This window comes from Podarcis filfolensis (assembly GCF_964270895.1).
Source record: "Podarcis filfolensis genome assembly, chromosome: 2".
NCBI classification, from domain to species: Eukaryota; Metazoa; Chordata; class Lepidosauria; order Squamata; family Lacertidae; genus Podarcis; species Podarcis filfolensis.
The window spans coordinates 101,193,727-101,214,556 of record NC_139605.1 but is presented as its reverse complement, the minus strand read 5'-3'; the positions used below and the strand labels follow the sequence as shown (position 1 = coordinate 101,214,556).

At 45.1% G+C, this 20,830-nt stretch overlaps 1 protein-coding gene across 2 annotated transcripts in view; it reads left to right on the top strand.

Annotated features, from left to right (window-relative positions):
* Window positions 1-20,830, top strand: part of APOH (apolipoprotein H) — a 351,268-nt gene that overhangs the window by 310,577 nt on the left and 19,861 nt on the right. Inside the window, exon 1 of one of the 2 annotated variants that reach the window (XM_083598899.1) lies at window positions 16,124-16,466. The exons of the other annotated variant lie outside the window; for it this stretch is intronic. The gene's annotated coding sequence lies outside the window, so the exon portion shown is untranslated. Of the gene's footprint in view, window positions 1-16,123; window positions 16,467-20,830 lie in introns of those variants that run through there. 2 annotated transcript variants of the gene reach the window in all.

Sequence of the window (20,830 nt, the reverse complement as noted above, 5' to 3'; positions counted from 1 at the left end):
CAATAGAGATTTGCTCAAGGGGGGCTTGGTTGGAAAGGGAGCAAAGGATGTCATTGAGGAACCCCAATGAGGTAGTTGTGATGGCTGAAGGTCCCTGCCTTCCCACTGCTCCCATGGATGGTTCTTTCCCTAGCAGCCTAAGGCTTCCTTTTCTTGCCTCTCATTGTACTGCCCTCTTCATTTCTCTTCGTGTTCTGGGAGACCAGGAGGAAGGGTAGCTGGTTGCCACAGGAGGGAAAGACTCCCTAGATTCTTCAGCAGCCTGCCTCCACTGTGCCTCCTCTGCTTCTGCCTCTGCTTCTGGACTGTCTTCTGCCACAGCCTCTTCCTTCTCACTAAATCCTGTTGCCCCTTCATCTTCTGACACCTCCTCCTCCCAGTCTGCTCCCTCTTCTCCCTCTGACCGCTCATCATCATCCCACCACCAATGCCCTGGCTCTGGGCCTTCTCCCTTGGAGGTTCCCCAGCTGGTGCCTCCCACCACTCCTCTGCATAGACAGGATAAGGGAGATTAGGAGTGGCTATTGGTAAGCATGAAGTGGAATCTGTGAAATGTGGATGGACTTGGGAGAATGTGAGTGGGCAGAAGGGGCCTGAGACATGAATGTCAATCCAGAGTGGCTCAGTTTCCAGCCAGTGGCGTAGCGTGGGGGGTGCAGGGGGGGCTGGCCGCACCGGGCGCAACATCTGGGGTTAGGGCAAATCCACGGGTTAGGGGGCGCAAATCCATGGGTTAGGGGGCGCAAATTACTTGCCTTGCCCCGGGTGCTGACAACCCACGCTACGCCACTGTTTCCAGCACAATCCTAACCACGTCTACTCAAATGTAAGCATTATTGAATTCAGTGGGGGTTACTCCCAGGTTAGTGGAGTTTGGATTTCAGCCTTGGTCTCTGTCTTAGGACACCTCTGCCTCAGGGCCCTGCGAAAGCTTTTCTTTCCCTGAACCTGGATCATATAACCTTGTAGCTGTCTCCTTTGCAACATCAGCATATGCTGCAGTTGCTAGTCCTTACAGTAGGGAAATCCTTTTCTTTTTAATGCCCCCATTGCTCAGCTCGAACAGTGAGGTCCTCCTCCGAGGGTCTTCTGTTGGTTCCCTCACTGTGAGAAGCAAAGCTACAGGGAACCAGGCACAGGGCCTTCTCAGCAGTGGCGCCATCCCTGTGGAACACCCTCCCTTCAGATATCAAGGAAATAAGCAACTACCTGGCTTTTAGAAGACATCCGAAAGCAGCCCTATTTAGGGAAGTTTTTAAGGACTGGTGTTTTTATTATGTTTTTAGATATGTTGTAAGCTGCCCAGAGTGGCTGGGGGAACCCAGTCAGATGGGTTGGGTAATAATAATAATAATAATAATAATAATAACAACAACAACAACAATAATAATAACTAGTATGTCTTCTATTTTTGAGGGTTTTTATGGACTTCATAACTTTAGTTCACAGCACACTGAGTCCCTACAAACAGCACAAAGACTTAAGAACATGGTCTATACTAGGATGTCTCACTCAACATCCTAAAAGTATTCAAAGATAATTGCAGGGGTTGTAGAAGTCTCACACCCAGCACTGGGGAAGAGCTCTGTGGCAGTGTCAGAAGTTAAATCCCAGTGTGTTAAATGGGACTTAATTGTGCACAGGATTGCAGGCTGAGTGTGCAATGCCTCTACACCATGGTATATTTACTGGACTCAGTGTTGTTTTCTGCTCTTCAAGTTTTGCCCTGGAGTGCTTGGAACAACTCAGAGGCTTTGAAATACATTGCTTTCATTTGGGAAATTAAGAACCGATATTGACGCGTCTGCGGGAAGATCTTGCTCAGCCAAGGTGGACAGCCACTCAAACTGGAATTGTCTCATGCCAGACTATGGTCCCCCTGAGTTTCTCTAGTGCCATTATGCTGTGGGTAGAAGCTGGTTGCCCAGGTGATACTGAGTCATCCTCTTAAAAAAAGTGAGCCAGAGAGACTGTGCTGGGGCCGCAAAGTGGTAAAACATAGATGGCATTTTGAATCGGTAAAGTGCATTTCTGTACCGCCACACATCCTGGGAGAACTCGTGCCCAAGTACTGATCAGGCTAATTCGGGCTTTTGGAGCTTTTAACAACATCACATTGGCAGAACCAGACAAACCATTAGATGGAGTTAATGGGCTGGCTTGGAACAGCACTGGAGGGACCAGAAGTGAATAAACTCTCACAGCCCAGGGGCCAAGTGAGAAGGAAGGAGAAACAAACTGATCACCATGGAATGAAAGGAGAAGTTATCCCCACTGGCACTTGGCAGTGAGAGTGACACAGAACAAGTGTGCATGAGAGAGAATGTGCAACATATTGCCCATTTAAGTTCCCAAGTCTCACTGCATTCGAATGCCAATTCCTTCCACAGAACCCTGCACTTAGTATGCCATTGAGTAGCAAAACTGATCTAATTGACTGGCACTGCCATGCCCTTCCCTCTCGTGGTCCCAACAGCTAGATTCATAAAGAGTAATAAAGCTATGGTTTTCCCAGTAGTGGTGTATGGAAGTGAGAGCTGGACCATAAAGAAGGCTGATCGCCAAAGAATTGATGCTTTTGAATTAGGGTGCTGGAGGAGACTCTTGAGAGTCCCATGGAGTGCAAGAAGATCAAACATCTCCATTCTTAAGGAAATCAACCCTGAGAGCTCACTGGAAGGACAGATCCTGAAGCTGAGATGCAAATACTTTGGCCACCTCATGAGAAGAGAAGACTTCCTGGAAAAGACCCTGATGTTGGGAAAGATTGAGGGCACAAGGAGAAGGGGGTGACAGAGGATGAGATGGTTGCATAGTGTTCTCGAAGCTACCAGCATGAGTTTGACTAAACTGTGGGAGGCAGTGGAACACAGAAGTGCCTGGCGTGCTCTGGTCCATGGGGTCACAAAGAGTCGGACACGACTAAACAACAACAACAACAACAATAATTCGGCTCCCCTTGTGCAAGCCGCTGGGTTGAGGGAAGGAACCAACACAACCCACCCAATGCTAACCTGCTGCGTTAAACTTCCGGGGGTTCTTTGTTTTCAAAGCAAGCCTGCCTTTTAATGGCCGTGCTGCCTTGTTCCTTGAAGCTGGAGTTTTCCCAGCACAAGCACTGGTCTATGCAGCAGGTTGTAAACTCTGTAGCAAGCTTGAAATTGATAGGGAGGGTCATCTGCTGTTCCGTTCCGCCAACGGCTGTGTCCTGAAGCCCTGCAGTTTTAATTTCTGTGGAATCACCAGAGCAGCTGCGGCACATCACGCTTTGAAGGGAAAGGTGAGCGACCTCTCTGGCTCGGTGTCGGTGTGATTTTTGCTCTGGGATAATCGGCCACAGTCGCCAGCTAGGCATCCACACTCCTCTCTCTCTTACATCCCTTCATGCACTTGGCCAAATGACCACGGTTGGAACCGCTCTGCCTCCTTGGTTCCCTGAAGCCCTTTCCACCAACAACAGGCAGCCCCTTCTCTCCCTGAGGCCCTTTGCACTGGCAATGTTGACTGGCGTTTCAGGACCCCCTGGCAACTCAGTTAATGCCATGATGATGAGAGATGCCTGATCTCTTGTATGTGGTGCTTGGGGAGCTTATCAGTACTTCCTCCTGTGTCTACCTCCATTTTTTAATGCTTGTTTTAAATTCCTGCAGCTGCTTGGATGCCTCCTTCGTATTTTCAGCTTCTGCAATATGTGCCATAATGGGTTACCCAGAGGGTGGCTTTAAAAATTGCTTTCGGTTTATAGATAAGCTGTGAGCGAGGGCCTCAGATTCCTGACCTGTTGAACTTATTCTTTTAGCAAGGCCATTTTTTCATCTGGAACTTGCTGAAACTCACTTCTCAGATGGGCCATTATAAGAGAAAAAGGGAGGTGTTCGTGGTGAGTTCCGGCACCTCTTTTTCTAGAAAAAAATGCTGCTGTCTTTTAGGATGATTCATGGCTCGCAACATTCACAAAAGCACACATAAGGATGGTCCAACCTTAAGAATTGGGGTTAGTCTTCAACTCTTGCGCCCTGGTGACATAGCCTAGGCATCAGAGTCACCCTGTTCTAAATGCTAGGCAGGTTAGTGGCATTTGACATTTTCATGTACCTCACAAGAGAACATAATCACTATTCCTCTGTAAGCAGCTTGTATATCTGTGTGCTTTTCCTAGTCTCAAATTCTCAGACGCTACACTGGGGGCTTTCCAAAGATTTAAACTGTAGCAGGAATCTCTGTTTCGTTGCTGTCATGCTCCGCAAAGTGCATAGCATAGCAATTAGTCTGAAGCTGAATGCCAGCAATAACGACTCTCTGCATTCAGAGTCGCACTCCTTCCCTGCAGTGGTGCCCTGTTGACTGAGGCTGTGCTGTGCTGGGAGGCAGAGAAATATTCCTTTCCTCGCTGCTGTCTGGCCTGTTACCTCACAGCTGGCCGGTCTCACTGCAAAGCAAGCCAGATGTGTAGGAAACTGGAGGGTGGGTACCATGGCGATGTTCCTTCCTTCAAACATCTTGGCCTATTACTCGGCTTACTATCATGGAAGCAACAAAGAGAAATGGAGGCCCGCTGTTACCATGTTAGACTGTCTGTCTTCTGGACACGTTGGGCTTTGTGCTGCGCGAATGTCCCTTAGAAGATAGGAGGGTACACCACAACACACCAGAAGCTTAGTGTTTGGTGACAAAAGAGAAAGATAATTATTGAAAGGTAATACAAAATCAGAAGTAGCAGTAAAAGCAGTCAGAGAAGGACTCAGGGAGAGTGAAGCTTACTTGATGATTGTGAGCCAGCTGCCCTCTCTGCATCTAACCTAAACCACACTGGGAGGGTACAATATGTTACGTTTATTTACAAAAACACATCCAGAGCACTGCTTCTCACCTGCTCGCATTGATGAGAGTTGGTCAGTCTGAATTTCCGCCACTTTCACAGAAGGAAGGACACCAGATTCCCTCCCTTCTCCTCTTACCCTTCTGTGGTCCTCTGACCTTATCCAGTCTCCTAGAACAGGGACTGAGAGGCTGGCCTTCCCCCTCCCCACTTCCACTCAACACATTCTCAGTCCTCTGCTTATCTGCTGATTGCCTAACAACACTCTGGTTGCCTCCTAACTCTCCCGCTTCTTGAGAGCTAACAGTGTCTTTTTTGGGAAGGGGGGGTCAAACTCCCCCTTCTCAGCGCTGTTAGCCAGCTCTTATCTGCAGAGTCAGTCTCTCTCTCTCACTTAGCTCAATTTCTGAGTCTGACTCTTCTCCTGCGCTCGGGTGAGACACGTTCCTGACACTAGCATACCTCCAAATTTTCCCAATGAAAACGGAGATGTCCCTCCAACATTTATCCAATGAAAATAGGGATGTCCTATTCCATACCTTCCAACATTTCTCCGATGAAAATAGGGACGTCCCTTCCAACATTTCTGTGATGAAAATAGGGTTGTCCTATTCCATACCCTCCAACATTTCTCTGAAGGAAACAGAGACGTCTTACGTGCAGTCCTTGCATTTCTGGGAGTGTCCCTTGCCTGATACTCTGGAGAACTGCTGCCAATCAAGACAGGCAACACTAAGCTACATGGGCCAAGGATCTGCCTTAGTATAGGGCAGATTCCTATGCTCCTAAGCTGGGGGTGGTGGGTAGAGCAGAAGCAAACAGTGGACAGGAAGGACATTGGCTTCTGGATATTGGATTTCCTTCCCACCGGAGGTGGAACCCCATTGCTGAAAGCAAGATGGTTTTGCCTCAGTTCTGCTAATTAAATGCACCCAGGCAGACACATACTTTTTGTGTCACTTCATTAAGCGCAAGGGACGCGGGTGGCGATGTGGGTTAAACCACAGAGCCTAGGACTTGCCGATCAGAAGGTCAGCAGTTTGAATCCCTGCGATGGGGTGAGTTCCCGTTGCTCGGTCCCTGCTCCTGCCAACCTAGCAGTTCAAAAGCACGTCAAAGTGCAAGTAGATAAATAGGCATCGCTCCGGCGGGAAGGTAAACGGCGTTTCTGTGTGCTGCTCTGGTTCGCCAGAAGCGGCATAGTCATGCTGGCCACATGACCCGGAAGATGTACGCCGGCTCCCTCGGCCAATAAAGCGAGATGAGTGCCGCAACCCCAGAGTCGGCCACGACTGGACCTAATGGTCAGGGGTGCCTTTACCTTTACCTTATCATTAAGTGCAATGGAGAGAGAGTAAGCAGACTCTGTGCTCTCTTCCCCTTTTCCCTGCTGAGAAGGAGTTAAGTCCTGAATATGCAAGAGGTGGGGGGAGAGAAGAGAAGGCGGAGAGGGCAGTCCTTGTTAGCATCTTGCTCTACAGTGCACCAAAGAGTCAAATCTTTCTCCTGCAGGAAGACCAGGTGGCATGGTGATCTGAAAGCTGTCTGCCACCACAAATGTGCAAACTTCCATCCTCTGATGGAATTATGCTTCTCTAAGTGAAATGTTTTTCTAAGAGATTTTACAACCTTATTAAAATTCCTGGTAAGTAAGCTATGGGAACCAGGAAAGCAGCCAGGGAATACAGAGCATGCAGTGTTATTTGTACAAAGCAGGAACTTTGGTGTGGTTCAACGTCTAGGCTTGATAGTTTGCTCTGGCTGAGCAATGAAAATTTATGCTGTTTGCCTATGTTACACTATTATTGCTATACTTAAGTGTTCCTTTCTTGCAAGCTGACGAGAAATTATTTCACTCTCTCTGAAGGCTGGGATCTGTAACTTGAAAGCCATTTTGTTTGTGGTCCACTTTAGCTGGATTCTTAATGGAACACTAAATCTGCAGTAATAACATAATACTAATAAATTATGTTGTCTTTATATGAAGTTGTGATATGAACCAGTTCCATTGGTCTGGCATTAGGCAGTGGTTCAGTGGCTTGAGGAGCAGAGCACTAGACATTGCGCAGAGCACAGAACTGACATGGTGACTTATGGCCATTTTGGCCACGCATTATACATAGTGGGAGGGAGTTTTGCCACTGGGTGAACACTCAGCAGGGAGCTGCAGCGAACCATGGTTCTCTGATAAATGTAGCAATATGGGACATGTATTTAATCACGGCATCCACACTTATGTTTTCAGGAATGCATGCTTAAAACATCTTATGTGTGAAGTGAGGTCTAAATAAAATAACAGGAGGAAATGGTTTGATAAAGTAGAGTGGAATAACTCACAAGCTGCTTACAATATTTGTTGGGAATTAGAAGTTCCACTCTCTGCTGGCTCCCTGTTCCCTTTTCTGATCAGATGATCTCAGAGGATCAGGCAGTAAGATCACTCCTTGGATCCCTGAGGGTTGCTTTGATGAGTTCAACCCAGGTTCCACCTAACATCTCTATGAAGCTGCTGGAAGAAATCATCTGAAGATTTAGAACAAGGTATCATCAACAAACAAGCAAACAGAGGGGAAAGGGACACGGGTGGCGCTGTGGGTTAAACCACAGAGCCTAGGACTTGCCGATCAAAAGGTCGACGGTTCAAATCCCAGCGATGGGGTGAGCTCCCGTTGCTCAGTCCCTGCTCCTGCCAACCTAGCAGTTCGAAAGCACGTCAAAGTGCAAGTAGATAAATAGGTACCGCTCCAGCGGGAAGGTAAATGGCGTTTCCGTGCGCTGCTCTGGTTCGCCAGAAGCTGCTTAGTCATGCTGGCCACATGACCCGGAAGCTGTACACCGGCTCCCTCGGCCAATAAAGCGAGATGAGCACCGCAACCCCAGAGTCGGTCACGACTGGACCTAATGGTCAGGGGTGCCTTTACCTTTACCTATCATCAACAAATTGATGAGACCAGGTCTGTTTTTAACAACTGTACCAACTAAGATCTTGTCTGACGTGATCCAGGAGCAGCCATCTCTGTCCTTTTAACCAGCAGTGGACAGCTGTAGTTGGATGGATGAGGGTTAATAGACAAGACAGGAGAGATACTAGTTATACATCTTGATTTGTCTAATTATTGATGACGCTTCATAGAATCATAGACTCAAAGAATTGTGCAGTTGGAAGGGACCCTGAGGGTCAACCCCTGCAATGCATAAATCTCAACTAAGGCATCCATGACAGATGGCCATGTGATTGTCATTTGTTACTTAAGGCCACCCCTAGATTTACTTATAGAGGCTGACTTGATCCTAGAGACACAGTAGACAGCGGTATCCTATGGGATATTTTGCTATTTCCACCTCATTCTCTGACAACTAAAGTAATGAGAGTTTGCAACGATTATCCATTGTTTGGTAAGCATCAGACTTGACTACTGTAACTCGTTTTGCATGGGACTGCCCTTGATTACTTTTCATAAATTTAAACACAAGCTGCTGCATAATACAATGTCCAGCCTTATTCTGGGAACAGATAGCTATCAGTTTGCTTCCAGCTTCAGTTCAGGTTGTTGGTTATAGAGCCCCAGCCCTCCTTAGTTTGGTCTGCTGTTATTAGAATCTCTCTCCATAGAGGTCCTCAGCTTTAGGAGACCCCCAACTTCAAAAAGCTTACCCTTCTGCTCTCCTGTTTCAAAAGTACCGATACTGAGAGCAAACCACGAGGCTATATTGGTTTTAGCCCTTTGGAATTATGGTCCCATGGAGATTCATAGATGCTTTTCTCTATCAACTCTTAGGAAGCTGGCCAAAACCTTCTGGTTGATTCCCGCCCCCCGGTGTCCCACCCATATAGTTTTTAGAATTAGGGAAATTGCTATTTTAATGGGACATTAGCTGGTGTAATGTGTTTTAATGGGTTGTTGTTCCCCTACATCAGCATGGAAATGGATCGTAATGGAATACACTCTTTTTGCCCACTCTGTTTTAATATTTTAGCATTGCAAATGTTTTTGAATCTTTAGCTTTTGCCAAAGTAAAGTGGTATAACATTATTCAAATAAATAAATGCTCCAAACTTGGTTGCTTAAAGTATGCTGACACTTCTGCAAGAATCTTATGTAAATTTGAACGGGGAAGTCTCCTCTTCTAGGTAGCAGCTTTTTACAAGTGCATATCATTCTCAGATGTTGCTGCGCATCACACAACATCATACTAGGTTTTGCTAGTGCAGGGATATTCAGCAAGGAGTTGTGGCAGATCTCTGAAAAGCAGGAGAGACAGCCAATTGGAGATCAAGTGAGGAGGCAGCTGGCTGAGGAAGTCAACCATCAGAAGGGTTTGATTTATCCGGGCTACTGCTCATCAGCTGCGCTGACCACCAGTGATGAAGTGAGTCCTCCTCCTTGGTTAATCTACCATATTATCAGCCACAGGGCTGGAGCTGTTCCTGCTGAGGTGCAAAATGAGAATGTCTACATCAGCCTTTCTCAACCTTGGGTTGCTAGATGTTCTTGGACTACAACTCCCATCGTTCCTATCCAGCATGCTCAGTGGTCAGGGTGATGGGAGTTCAAGAACATCTGGAGTTCTAAGGTTGAGAAAGGCTGTTCTAGATCAAGGGTAGCCAACGTGGTGCTCTCCAGATGTTGATGGACTACAACTCCCATCTTCCCTAGTCTTTGACCATGGTGGTTGGGGCTGATGGGAACTGTAATTCAGCAATGTTACCTGCCATTACCAGGACCTCCTTTCCTGTGGAGACTTGTGGCATGTATGTCTAAGGCACAGTGTGTAAAGAAGTCCTGGTTCCTATATATTTTCAGTGCATATGTCCCAAATCAGCTTTGGGTTACCTATATTGTCATTCTGCCAGTTACTGAGTACCCTGGTCCCATCTAGCAGAACACTTAAGCTCATAATTAGCTCTGAACAACGAGATAACCCACACTACTTAATAAGATTAACTGCATGACAAATTCCCTGCTGATGCCACAACCTCAGATTAAAACTACCATCTCAAACACATTACATGGGGTAGGACAGCCATTGACTCCATCCAGATTTCATTCCATATGTAGTCTATTTATGGCCAGAGTGGATTTCAGTCAAAACAATGTGCAGGAGACACACACAGGGATGTTAATCTTGAACAATGTATACTAAACAGGAAGCCAGAACTGTACTGTCTAATCCCTATTGACTTGTTGCTAGCCAAGTATGAAGTATTTCAGTTATTGCGGACATTAAACATTATCCCCAACTTATGTACTATTTATGCAATTGGTATTACAACTCTTACCCCGAAGTTCCGGCTATTGGTATGGATCCAGCAAGCTCTGTTATGTGCCAAAAGCCATTTGCACACATGTGCAGTAGGACTTTTACAAAAGAAAGTTCCCCAGTATTGAATTTGAAGATCCTTCTGACACCTTGCTGAGTTTCAAGAACCATGTCTGTTTCTGCTGTTTAAAAACAAAGTTTGAAATGCCTAGATAATTTTTGTGAGACACAGTTTACTCCTCATAAACCTACAGTGTTTCAAAAATGTTCATAGATTTTTAAAGTCTTTAAAAAAAAATCCATTACAGTCTGTGTGCAGTTGACCTCAAGAAGTGTTTCTCCAGTAATTATTATATTTTAAGTGACAAGTTACAGCAAACTTATCCCATCAGCAATAGCCTAGCATTTGGGGAAGCTACAGATTTGCAGTCTTTTGTGGAAGGAAGTAGATCTACCCAGGTATGTAGGTGTGTTTCAAGGACTAAACAACGATGCAATGGTTCTCCTGGAGGAGGTACATTATGTGTTCACAAAATAGTGTGCTGTCGAAAAGGGGCCTGTGACAATATTTGAAGAAGGGCTGAAATGTTGCTGATGCATTCTTTTAAAAATGGCCATGGGTCCTAAGAGCAAGGTTAGTCTGGGAACTGTCCTGTTATTTCTCTGGGCATCTCTTTACTAATAGCCCTTAATATTTATATAGCCATGTAACAAGGTAAAAGTTATAGGTAAAGGACCTCTGGATGGTAAAGTCCAGTCAAAGGCGACTCTGGGGTTGCGGCACTCATTTCGCTTTCAGGTCAAGGGAGCCAGTGTTTATCCACAGACAGCTTTCCAGGGCATGTGGCCAGCATGACTAAACCGCTACTGGCGCAACGGGACACCGTGATGAATGCCAGAGCGCACGGAAACACTGTTTACCTTCCCACTGCGGTGGTACCTATTTATCTACTTGGTAGGTTGGCAGGAGCTGGGGCAGAGCAACGGGAGCTCACCCCGTCATGGGGATTCAAACCACCGGCCTTCTGACCGGCAAGCCCAAGAGGCCCAGTGGTTTAGACCAGTAACAAACATCCAAACTGCCCATATTGCAAATGAAAGGCTGGAGGAGCTGTTGAGGCAGAGAGAGAACAGTGGCTTGCCTAACTTCATTGCGGAGATGAAATTTGACTCTGATATTTCCCAGCTCGTAATCTTTTCCACATTTACTCAGAAGTAAGCCCCAATGTGCCATTTACTCCTAGGCCAATGAGGCTGGGGTTGCAGCCTTGGCCACCATGCTGCACAAATCACTTCCAGGAAGAAATAATAAGGTGAAGTGAAGCATGTGAGCACTGTTTTCAGATTGGGGATGAGCAACCTTTCTTTTTCTGGTAAGGGTCAGATTCCCTTGGGGGGGCAGAGTGATGGAACAACCCTCCCAATGCTGCATCTTACCTGGGTGATGCTGAGGCGAGGCATCAGCAGGGAAACCCTTGCATGGACACAGCAGTACTCCTGCTGGTGCATCACACAGCTCAGTGTTTCCTTGCCTTCCCCCAGTCTCAGCCAGTAAGCTTCAGTGTTCAAAGCAGGGCTCTGTGGGTAATCTTTTGGTGGCACCAGAGCCAGAACTGGTCAAGGCCGCCCCTTCTCTTTCTTTCTCTGACACCCCCTTTCCTTGCTCTCTTCTCTCCCTCCCCACCTAGCAGGTTGCTGGGACAGAAACAGATTATTATTATTATTATTATTTATTTATTATTTATTATTAATACCCTACCCATCTTAATGGGTTTCCTCAGCCACTCTGGGTGGCTCCCAACAGAAATAATAATAAAAACAACAAAACATTAAAAACTTCCCTAAACAGATGTCTTTTAAAAGTAAGATAGTTGTTTAATGCCTTGACATCTGTTGGGAGGGCGTTCCACAGGGGGGGCGTTCCACAGGGCGGGCGCCACTACCAAGAAGGCCCTCTTGCCTGGTTCCCTACAGCTTTGCTTCTTGCAGGGAAGGAACCACCAGAAGGCCCTCAAAGCTGGACTGAATGATGGGGGTGGAGATGCTCCTACAGGTATACTGGGCCGAGGCCATTTAGGGCTTTAAAGGTCAGCACTAACACTTTGAATTGTGCTCGGAAACGTACTGGGAGCCAATGTAGGTCTTTCAGGACTGGTGTTATATGGTCTTGGCGATAGTTTGATTTGTTTGCAGAGGATTTTTGATTCTGAAAATAGCCTGAGAGCTGAATAAAAGAGTCCAAGGCCTGCAGGTGCCACCCATCCCCCCCCAACCCCTGTTTTGAAGGATACGCTCTAGCAGAGAAAACCATCATCACTTGGCGTAATTAGTTTTGTGCCTCAATTTTTCGTTTTCGCTTTTGCCTCAGAGCAGTTAGCTGTCAGCTAAATTTAGACTCTCTACTTGGTATCAGGCTACAGGCATAGCATAAATGACCCGCTAGGCTGTGTTTACAAAATGGGAGCAGTCCCAGCAAGTACACAGACCTGGGCAAATTTGTTCTGTAACAATATCATCCATTTTGAAAAGGGCACTTGCGCCTCCGCTGGAGTCACACACCCAAGCGCAAAGTGAAGAGGAAGGACCCCTCCGAGCATTTATCCACCTTCACACTTGGAAGTTGTTGCTTGTGTATAAAGGACATTGCAGCTGGCACAAATGAGCAGCTGGGGATTCGAAGCTCTCGTGAATCATCCATCTTTATAGCACCAGGCTCTCCCCTTCCATGCTGAGTAATGTGTATCTTCCTGGAGAGTGAAAGGAAGACGCTGAAGAAAGTTGGCTGGGTTGTCATCACCTCACTTCCTCGTGCCAAAGACTGAGCCAATTCACCCAATTCACTCAGATTCATGTAACCATAAGCATTGTGCTTATGGCAAAGTTGTCAGAGGTTGCTCAATACTGTGACACAGCCAGATATTTGGCGTGAGTCCATACTAATCTTTGCGCAACTGGAATCAACCCTCTGTGAGAGTGGAAAAAGTAATCCAAGGACAATAGATTCGGGTTGGCCATTTTGGGCAGTGGGAAGCTCAGGTTGACAAAGTGCTGCTCCAAAACCAGGTCCCCTAATTCTCTTTTCCAGTTTATTTTGTTTCATTTATTTAAAGAATTGCACATCACCTTTACCATTGTTGACATCCTGGTTGTTTCTTATGGCTATAGGAGCCTTGTACCAAAACACCTAAGACTTCTTCGTGGTTTTCTGTAGAGTAGAAATAGAGTCCTCCAGATGTTATTGGGCTACAACTCCATACCCTCCGACATTTCTCCAATGAAATAGGGACGTCCTAAGGAGAAGCAGGACATTCTGGGATCAAATCAGAAACTGGGGTGGCTTCTGTAAATTTCGGGACTGTCACTGGAAAATAGGGACACTTGGAGGGTCTGCAACTCCCATAATCTCTGACCATTGGCCATGCTAGCTGAGCTGGGTGGGAGTCAGAGCCTCTAAAAATCCAGCGCAGCAGTCAGCCGGTCCCCCACTCCTGCTTTAGAAGAACAAAGGGAGAAAACACTATTCCATAAAACAGGAAACTCCCTCTTTGACAGTGAAGCAGGGGCAAAAAGCATGCTGGGACTCAGATACATTGGCAAAGAAAAAGCGCTTTATATGTGTTGTATATGCATTATAACACTGTGACACCAGAGGGCGCTGTGGAGTTCCGTTTTTGCCAACCCAATTTCTCATACAATGTTTACAACGCGTTTAACTGAAATTCTTCATTGATGCGTCTAGATCCAGGCGTTGACTCGCATGCTGTGGAATGTAATCATGACACTTGCAACGTCGTCTCACTCTGAGGTTGCTTTGTATGTGTTTCTGAGTCCCTGGGTGACTAGTTCGGGAGAGTAAAGTGGTGGCAAAGGTCAATAGTAGGAAAGCAAATATATAATCCATGGTATGTAAACATTTCCAGCTAGCTGAAAGGGAAACACTGTTATTTTTTTAAAGTCTATTCTTGGTCATTCTTGGACTATTTTCAGGATAAATGTGAAAGGCATTCACCCAATAATTAATTAATTCAAGAGGACCTCAATATACCATGAATGAAAGTTTGAAGAGTGTATGGCTTAGTAGAAATGGTTCGGGGGGGGGGGGCACACAACTCCTTCAGGCCACAGCTGTCACTGTTATGTTGCCCTCCTCTGTGCATTTGCTTAACACAATGCGATCCTGGTGAAAGCCATTGTAATAGCTGCAAGGATGTTTACTTAGATAAGTAGACTATCCTGTCCTCGGGGCAGGCTGCATAAATAGTTGGGGTTTCATACCCACTTAGCTATAAAAGCAAATACAACTCAGAGATAGGGAGGGAAGAGGGAGATCAGTATTCTAGCATGTGGAGTATGGTGGGACAGCTGCAGAAAAAAAGCACCTCTCCTTGATGTAAAAGAAAAGCCAAGAACCCATTGCATTTTGCCTGCATAGTGATGGCCTTTGGGTTAGGTCCAAGGCTGCTGCATCCCAACACCATGACTTGGATGCTGACTATTGCAAGCAGAAAGAAGCAACAGGAAAGGGACTTTCCTTTCACCTCTTCTCCCATGCAACTTCCATGTGAACCTCCAAAAGGCTCTGAAGATGTTTGGGGAATCCTTTTGTACAGACAGTGTGATTTGAGACATGGGCTGCTGTGATGGCGGTGAATTATCCAAAATTCATTCGCTCATTCATTTTATTTGTATGCCTCTTTCCCCCGCACACCCCAAAAAATTCATGCTCAAAGCGGCCTACAGCTTCCTACTTGGGAGGAAAGAGAACCAGCTATAAACTATGACCCAGTGCAGGACCAGGAAGATGAGGAGCTGGCAGTGAGGGTATCTCAGTGTCTTCGAGAGCCTTGCTGGTTTAAAAGCTTCCCACTGGAGATAGTGTTCACACTTAGTACTCATCATAGACAACAAGGGAGAAGCCAAAAGCCATTGGCAGCGAAGTCAATGCAATGGTTTTGCCCTTCTCCAACTGTTGGGATGGCTGATGCCAGGTGACAGCTGATGGAAAGAGGAGCCTGATCTACCTGGCTTCTCAGCAGAGCTGTTGGTGGCCTCTCTTCTTCTCTCCCTCTGCCATTGGAACACATTAAACCCAGAGGGATTGACTGCTTATACAGTGCATTTTATGGATTGTCAGGGACGCTCAAGTTCCCTCAACCTCACTTGTATTTAGTATCTGCGCTTCTTTAATTTTCTGATGCCACCAAATTACTCAGAATGCTTTCTTGGAATCTGAATTCTGAGCTGGAAGGGACTCCAAGGGTCATGTAGTCCAACTCACTGCAATGCAGGAATCTCAGCTAAAGCATCCATGATAGATGGCCATCCAACCTCTCCAGGGCTGGATTTAGGTTTGATGAGGCCCTAAGCTACTGAAGGTAATGGGGCCCTTTATATGTCCAGCTGTCCCTTGTAAACAACTGTTGCTGTTTTTTGTGTTGAATATATGCTATATGGTAATTTATGGACCTAATAGGTATCTAGAGCCATTTGCACATAACAAAATATGTATTTTATCCAAGTAATTGTTGAACTGAAATACAGTTAAGAAGAAGTATATTTATAGTGAAATACAATTAAGAAGAAGTATATTTTGGGGGGGGGGCAAGAATAGGGCCCTAAGCTATAGCTTCTTTAGCTTATACGTAAATCTGGCACTGGACCTCTCCAAGGAAGGAGAGTCCACCACCTCTTGCGTGAGTCTGTTCCACTGTTGAATAGCTCTTACTGTCAGAAAGTTCTTCCTTATGTTTAGTCGGACTCTCCTTTCTTGTATCTTGAAGCCATTTATTCGAGTCTCACCTTCCAGAACAAGAGAAAACAAGTTTGTTCCCTCTTCCATGGGACAGCCCTTGATATATTTGAAGATGGCTATCCTATCTCTTCTCATTCTCCTCTTTTCCAGGCTAAACGTACCCAGCTCCTTCAACCGTTCCTCATAAGGCTTGGTTTCCAGACCCTTGATCATCTTGCTTGCCCTCCTTTGCAAACATTCCAGCGTGTCAACATCCTTCTTAAATTGTGGTGCCCAATTCGACACCTCCTAGTAGCATGCGTGGTAGGCTTAGGCATAAGATGGACACCAACACTAGAGACAGCGTGTATTTCAAACTAAATCAAAGGTTTACTAAAGGGATACTATTTACATAAGGAAATATCGATACAGCTTGGAGTCTCAAAGGTTCTGATGACTCAAGGGACTCTGTTGTTGACAGTAGCCTCTAAATGACTTTTACCTCAGGCCAAATTCCTCAAGCCTCCACCCCAGCCAATTATTCCTACAAATCTGTCCAGCTACGGAGAACAATCTGCCTCTGTATCCCAAGGATCCCCTGGTTGAACTTCTGGCTGCTTGGACAGTTTAGCTCACTTGTGTAACCTCACTCTGGTAATATCTTTATATAGGGCAGCATCTCAGACTAACTCAGCCACTGGCAACCTTCCCTGAACTTCCCCAGACAAGTATAAATAACACACCGGGTGTTAATATGCAGGCCTCAATTCCCCCCTCAGCTATTATCTAGTCTTATTCTTCACACTTTCCTCCTCAGCACCTTTATTCCCACCAAATCCTCAACTGTCAAAATCGCAACTGTCTTTTTGACTTTCAACTAACTCCAGACTCCTCAGACTGAATTTATCTGAACCAGGCCCTGCCTAAGAAAGTTTTGCCAAGAACTGCTGTTTGTTGCATGGGCTTGTGACATCTTAACAGTACAATGGTACCTCAGGTTACATACGCTTCAGGTTACCTACGCTTCAGGTTACAGACTCGGCTAACCCAGAAATAGTGCTTCAGGTTAAGAACTTTGCTTCAGGATGAGAACAGAAATCGTGCTCCGGCGGCGCGGCGGCAGCAGGAGGCCCCATTAGCTAAAGTGGTGCTTCAGGTTAAGAACAGTTTCAGGTTAAGAAAGGACCTCAGAAACGAATTAAGTACTTGACCCAAGGTACCACTGTACAAGGCCTCAAACTCTTGTCACAGAGGACACAGGAGTCATTTCTCCCCTTCTTTCCAAACACAAACACATACTGTATCTGGCATTTCTCCACAGGTGCTGTTTCTCCTCAAACAGCAAAACAATGCTATTGCTCATCCAAATGGTCACCGAAATGTAATGAGTTGTGGACCCTGACTTGCAATCCTCAGGAAAAACAAAAACATGTTGTCAATTTGCTTTTGGGTTGACCTTCCACAACCATCCACATCCAGTGTTTCTCAAGAGGGTTCCCCAACCCTCTGGAGAGGCATTTTGGGGGGTGAGGTAGGGAAAGTTGGCTTCTGCTTTCAGTATTCAGGAAGAGCCCTCCAAGCCAATATCTGGTCACTGGTTTCATTTTTATTTGGAGGCCTAGAGCAGGCTTCCTCAACATCGGCCCTCCAGATGTTTTGAGACTACAATTCCCATCATCCCCGACCACTGGTCCTGCTAGCTAGGGATCATGGGAGTTGTAGGCCAAAAAAAATCTGGAGGGCCGAGGTGAAGGAAGCCAGGCCTAGATTTTCCATCTGCAAATAATTGGTACCTTCAGGGCTTTTGTTGTTAAGAAACAACAGTAACAACACTGGGCTGTTTCATTAAACCACAGAATTCGTACCTGAATGTAATCACCTGCTATAAAGAGTAAAAGCAATGCTATCCTTCTTGGTGCGAGAGAGTAGCTTCTCTTTTTACTGTTGAGGCAGGAGTGCTCAGGATAGTTCAAAACATGCCTTACATGGATTAAATTAAATGGGCTAAATTTATCTTTGTACTTTAGATCAGAGACTTAGATGTCATGTATAATTACACGATACCCTCCAAATAATACCTTGCGGAGAGAAAAAGAAATACATTTTATCTTTAGCTCAATTGGTTTGCTGATGCTTTGCCAGGGGTAACCATATACTATGAAGCACATAATCTCTTCTTAATTATTCATTTGCATTTACTGGAAAGATTTATTATTATTATTATTATTATTATTATTATTATTATTATTATGGATAATATACATTTGAACATTCCTTTGCAATTAATACTGCTAATGAGTTATCAGCATTTTCCTAAGAGCAATCCTAGACTCAAGTTATGCCAGTTGAGGGGCGATGGAATCTAGCAGAAACCCTGCTATGTTGCAGGTAGAATTCCAAAAATGACAGGGAATCTAGGGGGTTGCTCCCAAAACAGGCTGTTGTGGGTAGAATAGCAGACCCTCCAAGTGTCCCTGTTTTCCAGGGACTAAAACCACATAACTTCATTCCAGCATCCTTCTAACATTCCTTAATTTTGCAATGTTTCTGTAGATAGTCTTTAAATTTCTTCCAACCTTCTTCTACCGATTCTTCTCCCTGGTCTCGGATTCTGCCAGTCATTTCCGCCAATTCCATGTAGTCCATCACCTTCATCTGCCATTCTTCCTTGGTGGGTAAATCTTGTGTCTTCCAATACTTTGCGATGAGTATTCTTGCTGCTGCTGCTGTAGCGTACATAAAGAAAGTTCTGTCCTTCTTTAACACCAATTGGCCAACCATGCCCAGGAGAAAGGCCTCTGGTTTCTTCAAAAAGGTATATTTAAATACCTTATTCATTTCATTATAGATCATCTCCCAGAAAGCCTTAATCCTTGGGCACGTCCACCAAAGGTGAAAGAATGTACCATCAATCTCTTTACATTTCCAACATTTGTTATCAGGCAAATGATATATTTTTGCAAGCTTGACTGGTGTCATGTACCACCTGTATATCATTTTCATAATATTCTCTCTTAAGGCATTACATGCCGTAAATTTCATACCTGTGGTCCATAACTGTTCCCAGTCAGCCAACATGATGTTATGTCCAACATCTTGTGCCCATTTAATCATAGCAGATTTCACCGTTTCATCCTGAGTGTTCCATTTCAACAGCAAGTTATACATTCTTGATAAAATCTTAGTTTTGGGATCTAACAGTTCTGTTTCCAATTTTGATTTTTCCACCTGGAAGCCAATTTTCTTGTCCAAATTGTAAGCCTCCATTATTTGATAATAATGAAGCCAATCTCGCACTTTGTCTTTTAGTTTCTCAAAGCTCTGCAATTTCAATTTGTCTCCCTCTTGTTCCAAAATTTCCCAATATTTCGGCCATTTGGCCTCCATATTGAGCTTTTTCTGAGCCTTCGCTTCCATCGGTGACAACCACCTTGGGGTTTTATTTTCAAGCAAGTCTTTATATCTTGTCCAAACATTAAACAATGCTTTCCTGACAATATGGTTTTTAAATGCTTTATGTGCGGACACAATCTGTTCTAGGGTGCCATTCGCACCCCGAAAAGTCCGCAACCAGAACAGCGCTTCTGCACATGTGTGAAGAACGATAGAGCGTTTCTGTGCATGCGCAAACTGTGCAGAATGCTTCTGTGCATGTGTGAACCTTGCAGAACGCTTTTGTGCATGCGCGTGCAGCGAAACCCGGAAGTAAATACTTCTGGGTTTGCCGCGTTCTTAACCTGAAAAAACGCAACATGAAGCGTTTGCAAGAAGAGGTATGACTGTATTTTCATCAGAGAAATGTTGGAGGGTATGGAGTAATGTGACCCCCGAGCAAAGGAGATAAGTAACTAAACAACCTTATAAGACACCTGAAGGTTCGTTCCCATGTGGCTGGACTTGACCTGTTACCATTTTAATTCCCCTTTAAGAGTGCATTGCATTGTAATCAAAATGGCAGCAGGGGTGAATGTGTGTGGGGCCTGCTTGCCTGTAGGTTCTGCCCCTAAGGGTTGTTGGACACAATAATAATAATAATAAATTTTGCTTATACCCCACCCTCCCCAGCCAGAGCCGGGCTCAGGGCGGCTGACACCAGTAAAATTACAATAAAAACATAATAGGGAAAAAAACCAATTTAAAATACAGGTTAAAATGCAATTTAAAATGCAGCCTCATTTTAAAAGTAGCCCATAAATCAAAACTGTAAGGGGAGGGAAACAAGGGTCAGACTGAGTCCAAACCAAAGGCCAGGCGGAACAGCTCTGTCTTACAGGCCCTGTGGAAAGATGTCAAGTCCTGCAGGGCCCTAGTCTCTTGTGACAGAGCGTTCCACCAAGTTGGGGCCAGTACTGAAAAGGCCCTGGCCCTAGTTGAGACCAATCTAACCACCTTTCGACCTGGGACCTCCAAAGTGTTGTCATTTGCGGACAGCTATTGCAGGAAAGTATTACATATTGAAGGGCAAGCTGCAGTTCTACTCATTTCAGGGAAATTGCACCACTGAATGGGGAATAATTTCAAGAAGTGTAGCTATGCTATCCTGCTACAGAAAACACAAAACCAGAGCCTTGCTCCTTAGAAGACCTAGAGATTATTTGATACCTCTTCTCGGTAGAATTTGACCAATTATAATTTAATTTCTCTTCTCAGTATAAAGCGGAAGGGAAGAAAATGGAGTATTGAGCATTTAGGGGCCAGCTAATGGGCCATTGACTCTGAAAGGTTTTTCTGTAGGAAACCTTTAAAAAGAAAGTACAGTAAATTAAGACTGCTTTTAGTTTTCTAGAGTATGTTGCGCCCTCTGGTGATCATGTTCAGAAGCGCTCATATGGTGACTAAGTAAAGTGAGAAAGCTGCTGGAATTCTTTGTGTCTGATTTAAACATACATTAGAAAGACATATAAAATAAAAAATAAAAATCCAGAGTCCCTAGATCCTAATGTCTTGAGATAAAAGGTGAGACACAGGCTGGAGGTGATACTGGGCTGACTTTAGAACATGAAAATGCAAGATTATTT